Here is a 13,007-nt window from a genome sequence, read left to right as displayed (position 1 = left end):
TCCAGTAGCAAAGTGAGCAAGGGACTCACGTCTGAGCATACCCTGCCAACTTATGGCGAACAAAGCGGTACGAAAGGGGGGTGGTGATGGACGGAGCATCCAAACCAATCAAACACTCACACCCAGTCAAAAGATCTGGGTTTAATCCATCACCGTTCTTTAGCCCACTCTGCCACCCCAGTTCAGACATGGCCATATGCAAATCAGTCTGACCCTGTGCCTCACGGGAACAGTCCAATCCGAACTGCCAAACCATGCCTTCCCTGGACCGGATGGCTTGGCAGTTCGGGCTGGACTAAAAATTTATAGCGCAAAGTGTCAGGCGATTGCTCTATATGGGGCGGGCGTCTGGGGTCACGTAGATGTTAGCGCCCTTCAGGTGGCAGAAAACACCTTCCTTAGATTCCTTCTAGCAACACCGAGACGCACCTCAATCTACGCATCCCATTTGGAACTTGGTATCCCCTATTTAGAGGATTTGTTAAAGATCCAACCTTATTGCTTTGGCGGCGCATCTGGACCTCTGACAAAAATGCGCTGACACAGGCAATCGTGGTAGACTCAATGGCTCTTGATCAAACCCCAAAAATAACATGGCTTCGGTATATCAGAAACTTCCTCAAAGATTTTGGCATTGAGAAGTATTATCTTCAACCCGAAGGTATTATTGATCTACCAAAGAGAGCGTTGAAACAACTGGCTCTGAGACACCTAGAGTCCTTGAGGTTGACCTCTGAGTCGACAAAACCCTCGGTCCTCCATGCCAACATGATCCAGGTCACATACTTTATCCAGCCTTATTTAACATTACAGATTAGTACGTATGATAGAATGTTACTGACAAGATTCAGACTAGACTTTTTCCATAGATTAGTAGCTTTTCCCGACAGAAATAGATGGGACCCAATTCTCCCTGCTTGTCCCTGTGATGAGGAATCAATACAGACTAATTTACATACAATATTGTTTTGTAAATTCCATCATCCACATCGGAAAATCTGGCTACTACCACTATTAAGGCGATGGGGACTTAGACAATGTCGTCCTGCAATGCTACGTCTCCAACTGCTAGAATCTGAACCTGTTTGCTATCATGTCCTTAATTTTCTAAAATGCGTTATGAAGCATAAGAAAAACCTGTAAAATTCATGCTGGATTTAGTCCCAGACGACGCAATGAAATAATTTGATTCTTTGTTTTAACCATATTAACTTGCCTTTGTCTGAATTTTATCCTGTAACATGATCTTTTTTTTTTCTTCTTTTTTTTAATATGAAATTGTATTATCAAATGTTGCTTTTATGGTTTTCCAATGTGCAAAGCCGAATAAAGAAATTATTATTATTATTGATTGGTTTGGATGCTCCGTCCATCACCACCCTCTTTTGTACAGACTTTAGTTTAATGAGCACTGAAAGCGCTGAAGGGTGTAGAGTTTTGTCTCTTAGACATCTTCTCTACCCTGTAGTTAAAACCGAATGGTTTTTAAGACACCCTTAGAGTTAAAGTGGAGACTGTGGAGCACACTTGTGATCTGACAACTGTGCCCCAGAGTTTGATTGGCCAAAGATGATAGTTTTACCAATGGGACGCTACAAGAGCTAGGGTGGAGGCGTTTTGGTATTTGAGTGAATATTGGAGGATGGAGATGAGGTTGGTCACCCCCAAACAGTCTGAGCTTTGTCACAGTAGGCACATTTGCACTGACGGCACCTGCAATTGATGGACAGACTCAAGACTGTTCAGAAATAGGAGAGGCGCTATGGTTGTTGGAGTTAAAGAAAAGTCCAAACTTTTAAACCTCTTTGATCCTGATAATGTTTGTGACCTTCCCAGACTATTCACCCTTTGTCTTCTGAACATTCAGGCCTGATGATGCTCTGAAGTAGTTGTTTCATTATGGGATGATTGCCCTCCTTGATGCAAGTAAATAATGTAGAAATGCTTGTGATGATGTGGATTCTGGGTTTGCAGCGAGAGCAGAAGGATTCAAGAAAGCCAGCAGAGAAGCAGCGAAGCTGCAGTATTGTGCAGCCTTGATTTAGTTCCTTGTTCAAGGACTTAGCATACTTTCACTGAGGATGGAGAGTCTGTACGCCACCGTGTCCCAGTGGTCCACTTTAGGGGTCATTCTGTGCCCCCCATGGTAAGGTTGGTTTTGGAACGGGTTGTCTATCCAGCTTTGCTAACAGTCTTCTTTCTCTAGAGCTATCACTTTAGTTCCTGATTTCCAGCAGCTCCATTCCAATATGCACATAGTTAATAAGTTCTCTAACGTGTTGCACTCTTTGGATGTATTTGTAACTAGCCAGGTTTTCCTTGAAAAAAATGACAAAGCAACAGCTTGTTTTTAATGCGGAAGAGCAGGCAGCACATTGCTGCGTGGTCCTCACCCCCAAAAATAAAATAAAGCAAAGTACTTTTGAAAAAATGATATTGGGCTATGGCGGAGTGGTTGGGGTAAGCAATGGGGAGTTGGTGAAGGGGAGCAGCACACGAGGAAGAACTGTGCAGGTAGGGTGAGAAACACATAATTGAGAAAGCAACACTGAGTGCGGGGTAGGGAGGGAGTTTGGCAGAGTAGAAGCACACAAGTGAGAGCTTGCTACACGAGGATGACAGCAACATGGAGCACGAGGTGGGTATTTGGTGGTGAGAGAAGCGCACAAGCATGAGAGCTGGAAAACACATGCACTCTCATGGAGTGTGTAAGCAAAAAGAGAAAAGTAGTTCTCTAAAAGTGAGCAGTGGATAGATAGAAGCTAGCTAGTCCGAAAGATAATAAAGTGATTGCGCTTCAGGGGATGGGCAAACACAAAATGGACAAGCTTGCACAAGGAAAGCCATTGAATAGGAAGCACAGGGCCAGCTTTAGGGCAATGTGACATGTGCAGCTGCACAGTGCACTGACCTGGAGGGGGGGCTATGACCTCAGGGGGGATGCTGTGTTTAGGAATAGTGTGGGTGTTAAAAGCACCTGCTGCAGAGTTCTTTATGTGTTCATCTTCCAGGCAGCAATAAAAACGTCAAGATAGCTCTTGTGATTAATGTTCCTGCCTGAGAGAGATTGAAGTTTTGTCTATTGGCTGTGTTGACTAACCATAAAGTAGCGCAGAGGGTTAATATGCCTGCTGCAAAGAACAAGTCTGTATTTTAGAAGGACAGCTGAGTGGATTAGTAAAGTCAGCCTTTACCAGCGCTTTAAAACAAATGAAATGTATGTCAGAGAGGGGCTATGAAGAGATGAGGGGCACTTTTGCTGAGTGGTAGTGAGGGTATCCGAGGAGGAGGTCTTGAGGGGTGCACCATAAAAGATTGCCGCGCCAGGCACCACCAGTGGTAAAGCCGGCCCTGAAGAAGCAAGCAAATGAGAATGACAAAGCCAGCCAATATGTAAATTCTTGGTAAGGCCACAATAAGTCCAGGTTGCAGCCAGACAGTTTGCGCTCTCTGGTAGGCTCAATGTCTATTTTTTTTTTAAGCAGCCCCATTTCCATCAAGGAAATTAGGCTACGTTAAAAAATAAACGAAAAAAACGTTTCTTTTTATTTTTCTAAAGTTTTACTGAGTGTTGGCACTAGTAGTCCACTTCGTAAAAGGAACGGGGTTCAAAGGGGATTTATTTGATAGAGAGAGAACTTTGGTTAAAACGAGGTTCATCCCATTGCCTTGTCTGACCCGATCTCCCTAGCCCCATTTGAACTTATGACTGTATTTTCTGGTTGCTTTATGCTCCTTTTAAGGTATTTTTTTCTAAAGAGCTTCGTCATAGCACCGGGTTTGGTGAATGGGCGATGGCAGTTGTATTAGAAGCTCACGAGAAACTCCGCTGACTGGTAAACTCGACCTTAAAAAGGAGTAGGTAGTAACCTAAGAATTTGACTTTCTGTACCACCCCCACCACCTCCCCTCCAAGCCCCATCTCTGTAGTTTTACATCTGAATTATTCTATTTCTTAAAGTATTGGATTTATAGTGTTCTACTTCATGTTTAGGAGAAAGTCCCAGGTAGTGTTAGTAAAATACCAACTGTAGCACATGGACATGGACAGAGTTCCCAGGAGCATCAGGCCTTTAGTGAACTCTTAGCACACTGGTGTTACCCGAAATCAAAGATCAGGCATTTGCGTTAATCTAGTGTATGCACATGTGACAAAAACAGGGGCCGCTTTAGTATTTCCCCAAAATCTGGAAACACATTCCCCTGCCATCAGCCTACTGCTGGAATGAACACGGATTGCTTTCAAGAAGTCACAGAACTTTAATGAAAATGTCAAAGATTAGGAAACAATTAAGGAAGATTCCTGTGCAGCTCAGCCGGAAAGATTGCATGGTGGGCAGAGCAGGAGCCGACAATGGGCCTTTGTCTTCAGGGCTCCTGTAATAGAGCTATCTTAATGCCACTCCGAGATACCGGCCACCTTTGGGACACCCAGAAGCTCTCACCAGTGTACGTGGGGGAAGCCCGGCCACGAGCGTAGGACGTCAGTGCGTTTTTTGCGTAGTTTGTGTTCTGTTTCGTACTTGCATCACTAGGTGGCTGCTTCACAGCACTAACCGGGGTCTGTAAAGGGAAAACCTCGATATAAGGGAGCCAAATGAACTGCAAGTCAACTATGCAAAGGGAACAAGCGCCAGAGGAAATACTTTAATAAGTGCTTCGACGCTCCGAAAACCAACAGGGTTTTGGAGGATAACCTTGGCCTTCTGGTTTGCTGATAGCAGGTAGACACTCTGGAAAGGTAGTAGGGTGCCTAGACATTCCAAATGTTATTCGTCTCAGGGTCAGTACTTTGTCTGCTCGGCTGCCACGCAAACTTCCTTAAGACAACAGTAAGTGGCATCATTTTGGTCATGAGGAACGTGGTTTAAAGTTTTAGCAGGAAATTAGGTCGAGATAACATTGCTGAAATCAAGCACCGACCTGTCAACTTACAGCAGCAGCATAATGCTATGAGGCGTCAGTAGTAACGTAGGAGTGGTAAAAAGCAGACTTGACGGCAGCATTGCCTTATTATAGCGAGAAAAGATTGACATCAAAGGTTATTACGCGGTTGCGGATGCAGGGCCTAGAGAACATAGTCACACGATGGAAGCAGTCTCTCCTGGCCTCAAAAAATGACCTTTTAGTAATTGAAAAATCACCTTAAATTGTAACCTATTTCCAGGGCTTTAAGTGGGGGGAAAAAAACTGGGGGTGCTCTAAAATGGGCGGGGCAAACCTCTTAAAGGGGGCGTGGTCTATCCAAATAGGGGCGTGGTCTAAAACAAGATAACTAGCATTGTGTTAGGGCTGGGGCAGGATCACGCAGACTAGTTCCTCTCTGCGTTTCACTTGTTGCTGGGTTACACTGCAGCCTTGACGCTCAGTGTGAAAGGTCAGAGCAGGGTTGTGCTGGAGCAGGCTGCTCGTGGTTGTCTCTCTCCTAATCATCCCCGATGTGAAGGCTGGCACCACGACGACATTGCACCTGCGCTGCAAGAAGGGAAATCCTGAGAGAAAATGGCTCTCTTTATAGCCTACAACGCGGCTCACCTGGCATGCTCACTACCTCCACTGCTCAGTAGGGAGCAAAATGAGCATGCGCACATTGATGTGCATGCTCTCACTGCAGTCGAGGAAATAAAAAAGACTACCTTTGGAGGCCTGAAAATAGAGCCTGAAAGAGACCAATTGTGAAGCCCCCTGAAAATAACTGCTGGTGCTCAGACCGAGACAGACCCGGCCCACTTAAAGCCCTGCACTAAACATGCAACACAAACAGTGCTCTGCCAACCGAAGCTGAGAGTGAGCAGTTACATTAAGTACCTTCAAGAAGCAATAACCTGTTGCACAAAGTACATAAAACAAATGCACTTTTAAAACTGACTGCCCAAACGAAGTCTACAATACAAATGACATATGTCAAAATAATGTAGCACACATTGGCTTTGTTTGAGCGCTAGGATGCGGGGGGCTTTTTTGTGTGTCCTGGCAGGGCAAGTTTCATTTACTATCCAGTGCTTCAAACGGGCATGTGCTCTCCGGTACAGAGTGCCCACCCTTTTGTAACTTGAAGGATAGAGAGAGAGAGTACCTGTACTTCTCAGCAGTGCTGCAATATTTTTAATGCTAGAGTACTGGCACTTCGCAGCAAACAGCCATTCTGTAGGTAGTAGGTACGTGAACATTTCTATTTCCATGAAATTAAATGGAGTCCCCTAGCACAACAAAACTCCTGTCACCACTCAACTCAATGGGCAGGTGCACGTCTATGCTTTTCCTCATTCGCTGTCAATCCTTTTCAGAATGGGGGTGAGGCTGTTCAGCATTAGCTTACCCCATATCTGCACGTGCTGTAAATGAAAGAATCGCGTGTGCTAAGTGACTAGATCGGAAATAATTGTGAAACTGTCCAAACATAGGCAGAAATACACTTGGTGGAAGGAACCACCCCAATTTACTTTTCATTTTCATTGCGGCCGGTACCTAAGTGCGAAGCAGTTGCAGCAGTTGGGGGCAGAGGGATCGGTGACTTTGGTTTTTCGGCTGACGGTATGAATGTGCCTGCACATGGTTTTTCGAGGGCCTGCACAAATTATGCTCATTACTTTATATCAATTAATACGGCGAAGGACGCACACTGGTATGTATGAATAATATTTGAGGGTATGTTGTGCCTTTCTGATCCGAGACAAAAAAATCACAGTCATTAAATGAAAACGCTGTTCTATTTGGAAACACTGCCTTTGGGGTAGTTTTGTGATCAGTTATGGAGGTTGGAATGCAAGCTGAAAAAAAGCTTCTTCACATGGACAACATTAATTCAAAGGGCTTTTAGAGGATCCTATGCCAGTTACCACGCAGTTGCCGACCGCTTGTCTTCCTGCATGTTGGCGTTGTGACCCCGTGGCACTGCTGCTCCTGGCTTCAGCTGCCGAGTAGTGGGGGCGGGGAGAGGGAGTATCGTGAGTCCGGGGATAGCACCACACCTACTGTACAAGTGAAAGTGCGGCAAGGGGCGCTGTTAAAAAGTAAGAAGTCAGTGCTTCTGAAGTTGTTTGTGAGCATTGGGCACATCGATGTTCATGCTCTCACTGCAGTCGAGGGAAAAAAAAGAAAACGGACTACCTTTGGAAGCCAGAAAATAGAGCCCGAAAGAGACCCGTTTCGAGGCCCCCTAAAAAGAACTGCCGGTGCTCAGACCCGGCCCACTTAAAGCCCTGCCTATTTCTGGCCGCAGTGAATTTGGATTTACAGGAGGGCAAACATTAAAGCATGGACCACTCCCACCAGGCAGATCCCATCAGTCTAAGGCAAGAAATGGAGATCTGAATTTGGATTGTAATTTGCTGCAGTCGACCCTGATATGTGCAGCTGTGCACCTGGACATCCCGCCTGCTTTAAGAGGAAACCCCAGTGACAGCCAGCCCCTGTTAAATACTAGCAACACAACATTTATTAGTTGGATTGATTCGGGACGGGGCCAGTTCTTTGGCAAGGTAAGACAAAGAGGCTGTCAGAGTTCCACCAGCAAGGGTCACCAGGATTGCACATAAATATCCAAAAGTTGCTCCTGTGAAGGGGATGTGGGGGCAACAAAATATATATTTAGCATGAGCCAGAATATTCTTGCGATTCCTGCCAGAATTTATATTTAATACAGAAATATATACAGCAGGTATGGGTTATCATTGGAGTATACACTGAACCTAGATATTTACTTTCGACTGATGAAGTTGAATAATTACTGTGACATATGTCTCATTAATTTCAAGTCCATTCAGGGTTAGGGTTATAAGTGATAATCTGAACTGCTGAATCCAGGGAATTAAGGAATTACTGTTGATGACCAAGACTATTTTTAGATAAGCAATACACATTATTTTATTCATAACCTACGGATATAAGTTTCCTGCAATTCATGTAGCCTTTTGCATTGAAACATTAGATGTGCTGTTATCCTGATATCAGATTTGCAAACAAGGCAGATTTGTAGATGCCTGTTTGCATCTTGCTCAAGGAACTGAAAGGTGCCCATCAGAAAAGGCATGAAGGTTGCAGGCTCAGGAAATTTAAGACAATCTAAAAATTAAGAACATTCAGAGGTCTTGTATTTAATTTGCAAACACAATCTGATAATTTCTTCAGTTAGATTTCATGCCATATAGTAATACTAGTTTAAAAATCAATAAGATAATTGATTTTTTGGGTGGATCCTGAAACCTGTATGTTTAGCTTAAGTGTCTCCTTAGCCCTTCAGTAATTCCCCAAGATATCACTGATTAGTTTCAGAACCCATATTTGAAATTATATTTTAGTAAATCGCATATGTGTGGAGCATCCACACTCTCTTGCATTTCCTAATCAACTTCTACAATTTCCTCTTTATATTAATCCTAGCTTATTATTTTAGAATACGCCTTCTATTTTTGAAGGAGAAAGAGTTAGTCTACGAGTTTAGTTGGCTGTTTTACTGGCTTGGTTGGTCTAGCGGATTAGTTGCTTACCTTATTTGTCGAAGTCTTGGGTTCTAATCTCTGCAGTAAACTGCGTTACCCTGGGCAAAAGTTTTTATCTCCTTGGTCCATAAATTGTAAAATTTATAAGGAAATGTAAACATTTGTAGACTGTGTGATGTAATAACAAACTCTATTCTCAAGGGCTGTCTAAATGACTTTATTCCCAACCTCCTTCTTTACAAAGAGACGCCTCACACCACACTGATCTGTGTTCAGCATCCCATGCTTAAAGCTTGTTTCAGAGGCACTAGCAGAACTTTCTCCACTGTGTATTTTTGGGTGGCCGTGCTGCCTGGAAATATTTACCCAATTTAGTCTGCCATGTGCAATATCTTTTATACGTGTATTCGTATTAGCGTTTGTAGGTCTAACCAGTTTCATGAAATACATAAAAATATAAGCACAAATAGATAGATACATAGGTACATATGTCGAGGGGCCATGGGTCAGCCCTCTTCCACCTTTGGTGTGTTAAACTGTTGTTCACATTTTCCTACTACCCACCACAGGGTACGGTGTGGAGCAGTGGGTCACCCATCTGGCTTCGGCTGTGAGTCCTATCATTTACCCCAATCCTTTCTGCACATTTTCCTAAAGAGAAATGCACTTCTGTACAGGACTGGTGTGCCAGTTACTTAATTTCCGATGTTTTTTTTCCCTTGGCATTTGTAATCCTTTTTTATTTATTCCTGTGTGTTTACATTATTTCTTCACGTTACTGTAATTGTAACCAAAATTACCATTCCTTTTCACCAATAACAATAATATTTTCTTTGATGTGCATTAAAACAAAAAAGGCTTTCTTCATATGTTCTGAGTACACCTGCCTGTTAAGGTACTATTCTAATAAAGTTAAATTCAATGGTTATTTTTTAAATACAATTTAAAATGTTTACAGCAAGCACATGGCCACCAGGTTTAGGAAGCGACATATTTTCTTTTTGTGGAATATGTCCTCAATATAACATAACACCAAAAGATCATCCTCACCCCAGCATTCCATGGCAGACATTTGGATTTGAGGATGCTTGTTGTACATCACTTTAAATATGTATCCATAAAGACCTATTGGTTGCATACTGAGACAAAAACCCTTTTCCACGTAAAGTGGAGTGTGTCTTCATTCCTAACTGGTAAACGCTAATCAGCTGGCTGGCAGGGCAGCCCTTGTGATACAGTGAAGAATGCTCTACTGAAGACTGCAGTAAAATATAATTTAAGTGTTGCACAGATTAAGACAGTTTTACCAGAGCATGCCTACATTGAGGTATGTACATCAGAGCGGGTGCAGAGTGAAGCATTTCTCGATAGGTAGCATTTTATCGAACACAGTAATATGGCATGTATTTCAATCTTATACAAGAAGTTGGAAAAGAAAGATAATATCTTATTTTAGGGGACAGGGTGTGGCCCTCCAGCCAGAGATGCTGATTTTGGACCCGGGAACCTGGTTCTAGTCTCGGCATCTGTTCCATATCATGTGATTCTGGGCAAATCACTTAATCTTCTCGTGCCAAAAAATCCTTGTGTAATGTAACTGGTTCTCATGTTAAGTGCCTCAATACCTGCGGGTGGGGTTGACCTGTATAAAACTGCAAAAAAAAATGCTAATGTGATTCATAACGGCCGCATGATGTGTCACAAAGTTGCACTCAAATGTATAGCAAAGGCAACAAAAAAAGTTTTAAAAAGGGATAGTGTGAAAAGAAATGCTTAAAATAATCAGTCCTGGCTCCTACGTGTGATGTAATATAAAACGAGGAGGCAACCCTAACACTGGATCAGATAACATCACTTGCTTCCTAGCATGGCAGGGTTAGCTCGTGAATTAGGAAACTGGGATATAAAAATATTTTTAGACACATTCCAAGTCTTATTGCTGTGGATAACCCTGGCACGGAGGGGCACTTAATTGCTGTGTCAGATTCCTCAGATGCCACACGAGGCAGTGTGACTAAAATGTGCTGGCGATGCATATTATTTTTTAACATGGCAGCCAACAGAATGCCTTGTCACTTTATTTATATACACTATGATGTACCTCCTGGGTCTGGAACAAACCTGCTAGTTAGTAATTGTGGAGCTTCGCTGGCTTTTACAGAAGTCACTGTACCAACACCTGAAGACTGACGCATAACTAGGGGGATGTTTCAATGGCGCTGTGTCACGGGTGGGCTCTCGAACCGGATGTAGCTGCTTTCAGTGCACTGTATAGCAGGCAAGAAGGTATTCTATTCTCGAAGGTAAGAGCTGGTAAAGATGCATGGTGGGTTATTGTATATGAAAATAAAGTTAGGCACACATGGAAATTGCTGCCTCTTCTCTCTTACCCAGTGTTAAGAGAGCGGCCCCACGTACCAAAGGGACAGGGCATAACAAGACCAAGAAAATAAAAATTCCCTTCGGTATCAGAATCCTATAGTGCTTATGTTTTAAAACCTTCAACCACTCATATCAAATATACAATTGCAATGCCACAAGAAAACTACTCAAATAGTGATGAAATATATAGTGCGTTTTATTAAACCAGTAAAAAAATACATCATGTAAAAATGACTCATAAATTGAAACACCTTTCTAAGCATATACACATTTGATCAATATGATATATTTCACAGACATTTCATTTTATAAAAATGAGTAATATAAAATCCACAGGTTCTAGTAGAAATAGTAGCCTCACACACACATATATATTTTTTTTATAAAATACACCACCTCCATATACTAAAACAATCACATTTTGTTTCTCACAAATGAAGAATCGAGACAAGAAGAAAGAGATCGAAACGTATACAATACACTTCTTAGTAGTTCGTGAACTTATCCAAATAGAAAAATCAAGGGCCAAACATATGCTCGGTACAAATTCCTTATCAAATATTTTGGCTTGTTCAGTGGATTTAGCTAATTCAAAGCGTCAACGCGTTTCGGTGGTATTCACAAAATAATGACCACATTTATCAAGACAGACTTTATATGTCCCTCTTTGGGACTCCGCGGACGTATAACCCAGGATACTAAAACAAGTGTCCTAATAACATTGTAGAATCCGTATAGATAAATAAATCCTGCGCTAGGCATTATTGCTCCATCGTCCTAATCAACGTTCTGGTGTATATATTCTTTTAGTGTTGTACAGCAATTTTGGATAAATATGTCTGCACTCTCCCTACTTATAGCTGTATTTCCAAGTTTGAAATAGCATTGGTCAAAGAATAAATCCCTGCTTTATTTTGCACTCACCCAGCACGATATTAAATGACTCCTACCCGCTACAGAGCTTTAACATTTAATGAACACCCTGTACTGATATTGGAAGCCACACCACCTTGAAATCAGTTTACACGTTGTTAGTGTTTGGGTCAAACAATTTCTGAACCAATGGCTGTTGGACGGGATGAACACTGTGATTATGCAGGGCTACTGAATGACAGTCAAAAGCCGCCCTCCATGTAGATACGTGGCCCCACTATGGATAGTGAGCAATGGTCGAGGTTTTGATCCTCAGGGGGTGATTGTAGGTGTGTACATTTCCGTGCAATTGGAGCTGGTTGGCTTGAAATTGCAACTGCGTTAGAGCAATGTCAAGGTGATTCACACATTCGCATCTGTCCTCATTTATTTTGTACCTGTTCACCTTGGTACGTTACTTGTACTTCTCAATCCTACCACTGGTAGACTGCTAGCAGAATACTCTATCAAGACCAACTTGGCTAATCACCATTTTCTAGATCGGACGTATAGTTATAAAATGCCAAAGTCATCCCGTAAGGCATTTCTAAAACAGGAAATTAAAACATCCGGCTACCTTTTAGGCCTCAAGAGGTCAATTAAATTTAAGAACACAAAATACGCCTCAGCATCAAATTCCTTGCCGTAACCACCATACATTAATTTTAATGTGGGTGCCAAGGAGGAAAAACAATATCTACGTTTACATTTTTTTTACTTGCCCTTTTATCAATTTGACGCTCAATGGATCATGTAACCCAGAGCCAACTATGCCATATGGGACAGGAAACTTTGGAGCACATTTTCTGACTGTGTCCTGAGCTTCTTGATCTCCGTAGGAAGGATATAAAATTTAAACTTATCTTTAACATCGAGGAGTTTAGAACCACAACTGAAGCAATTTTATATTGTTTCAGGGGTACCACCCCAGAAGTTGTTGGTCACATAACAAACAATTTGATACAAGCAATTAGGAGATAGAAAGCTATATCGAAGGGGAAAAGTTCAGTATTACAGGCTGTTTGATTGTTGCTGTTTTTATATGTTACATTTCTCACTTATCCTTAATGAGGTAATTTGTATGTATTTTATTGAAATAGATTATAGATTGCATTTGGTTTTATATTGTATTTGGTTTAAATATAAAAAAACAGACACAAAAGCCTATGTACTTCCTCCGAAATAACTGGGTACACTTACATTACTATGCGGACATTTCACGAGACACCATGAAGTTGGCTCTTAATAGCAAGTTGACTGATTACATTCTAA

The 13,007-nt window shown here is 42.1% G+C and overlaps 1 protein-coding gene across 10 annotated transcripts in view; it reads left to right on the top strand.

Moving 5' to 3' along the window:
* Window positions 1–13,007, top strand: part of SULF1 (sulfatase 1) — a 312,442-nt gene that overhangs the window by 147,442 nt on the left and 151,993 nt on the right. The gene's annotated exons all lie outside the window — the stretch shown is intronic.

The sequence above is a fragment of the Lissotriton helveticus genome, chromosome 4_1 (genome assembly GCF_964261635.1).
Source record: "Lissotriton helveticus chromosome 4_1, aLisHel1.1, whole genome shotgun sequence".
Classification (NCBI taxonomy): domain Eukaryota; kingdom Metazoa; phylum Chordata; class Amphibia; order Caudata; family Salamandridae; genus Lissotriton; species Lissotriton helveticus.
This window is presented reverse-complemented; position numbering and strand designations above follow the sequence as displayed.